The sequence below is a fragment of the Equus quagga genome, unplaced genomic scaffold (genome assembly GCF_021613505.1).
Source record: "Equus quagga isolate Etosha38 unplaced genomic scaffold, UCLA_HA_Equagga_1.0 HiC_scaffold_94_RagTag, whole genome shotgun sequence".
NCBI classification, from domain to species: Eukaryota; Metazoa; Chordata; class Mammalia; order Perissodactyla; family Equidae; genus Equus; species Equus quagga.
In genome coordinates, this window is record NW_025794981.1 from 98,731 (window position 1) to 101,059 (window position 2,329).

Sequence of the window (2,329 nt, forward strand, 5' to 3'; positions counted from 1 at the left end):
CCAGTTTTCCATCCATGGATGAATGGATAGACAAAATGTGGTCTATCTGTACAAGGGAATACTATTCAGCCTGAAGATGGAAGGAACTTCTGTCACATGCAACCATGTGGATGAACCTTGGAGACTAATTATGCTAATGAAATAGCCAGACACAGAAGGTCAAATATTGTATGATATATTTAAAGTAGTCAAATTCATAGACACATAAAGTAGAATGGTAGGTGCCAGGGGAATGGGGAGAGGGACTGAGGAGTTAGTGTTTAATGGGGACAGAGTTTCAGTTTGAGAAGATGATAAAGTTCTGGAGATGGATGGTCGGGATGCTTGCACAACAGTGTGACTGTCCATTGAACTGTACACATATAAAATGGTAAAATGATAAATTTTATGTCTACTTTACCATAGTAAACAATACACAACCAATAAGAAGCGAGCCTCCATTCACCAGTGACGTGGGCTCCAAAGGAACAGGCGTCAGGGACAAGGCAGCTAGCTCACCAGGCCAGCCCGTTCGATGTGTGCACATCTATTCTGGGACATCCTCAACTCTTCCTGGCTGGCTCCTGAGTCTGGGCAGATACGAGTTCGCAGCCACACTGTGGGCCTGGCGTCCGATTCCAAGGCCCTCTCCTCAGCCTTCTACTGTTACCATATTCCACCACTCATTATCCTCACCTTCAAAACTCTTAGTTGCTAGGTCCTGAACACCATGACAGCACCCATTCTTTTCTTGATCCTGGCACTGTCTTTGGTTTCTTTTCTACATCTGTATCCTTTTTGTCTATCAGCTTTTCTTTTCGCTCCCCGGGGAGGCAGTATGTTTACTAATGGATCATCAAAGTCCAGTTTCAAGATCTGACAGATTCACATCTGTCTCCTAATCCTCTCTCTCTTGTCCCTCAGAAATGGTGTCTAACCAATTTCACTCAGAGGTAATGATGTTTTTGTAAAAGCAATGGCAACATATACATGTGGGTGTTATCAGAAGTAGCACCCATATGGGCAAGATCTTTCTTGTGAAAGACCACTGACAACTAACACAATAGGAAAGATGCCCTTAATTTGTGGATATGACCCACAATTAGAGTGACCTCCTTCTAGTTGTGTCTTAGATTACAGGCTTGTTGGAACATGGTACACATGAATAACATAGGATGGAACATGGAAGATAATTCCTAACCTGTGAGAAATTAGCCTGCTAAGACTGGGGATAGCTTCAAATGGGGCTTCTGTAAGAAACGAGACTGGCAAAAAAGGCACATGTCATCAGCTAGACAGCACTTAGGACTAAATTTTATACAGAATTCAAAAGTCCACTGGAATCCTTTGCTTACAGTGTCTCTATGATAGGGAATTGATCACAAGCAAATGTGCAGATATGTACAAAGATGTATGTGAAAAACACTCCCAAAGAACTTTAAAACTGAGGTTACAAGTGGGACAAACAGGAAAAATCCTAAAAACCCCATTTAGAGAATATGTTCAGTAAACCATTTTATATCCTTATAATCGAATATTACACAGAAATTCAACATTATTTTGAAGAAGTAAGAGAAAAAAGTGCCCCAATATTGCTAAATAATAATCTGATTTCAAAATATGTAATTAGTATAATCCCACTTCTTTAAAAAAAAAAAAAGGAAAAAGGGCAAGATAGAGGAAAGAAAGGAAAAAGACAGGGAAGGAAGGAGGGAGGAAGACATGTGAGCACACTAGCTTCTGTGGCAACGTCCCTCTGAGGAGACTTACATCCTTCCCAGTACAGGAGGGACTATTTCAGGGATGAAATGGCCTAACAGGTAAGGGCCTAACAGGCTTCCATGTCTCCTGAGCAAATCAGGGGGCAGTCGGCAAGCCACAGGGTGGAGATGGCCATAGGGAATGCAGGGCCATAGGGATGGGAGTAAGGGACAGCGGGGGAGTGCAGCCAGGGGACCCACGATCTAATGCTGGCTGTGTTGTGATTGGTAGGTGGCTCTTCACAAAGAGTCTAAGTGATAAATATGTACCTAGCACACAAACAATGATTAAATATATACTGTTCACTGAGGAAACACACATGTATACCTGCACACGTGTGTATTTATGTGTTTTTGCGTATTTTCTATCATGCCCAAAGTTTTGTGGGTGAAAATTTATAGAAAATCAAATTTAAAGACCACAGTCTTATATGGAGACAGAGGAACTTCTGTTCCATCTCAGGGCACAGGAGCCCTTTACAACCAGCACTCAGCCCACCATTGTCAACAGCATTTGCCATCCTTGGAACTGTGTCTCTTAAGATACATTGGCATTTTGATTAGTATTAAAGGCTTAAATATGGGTGGAG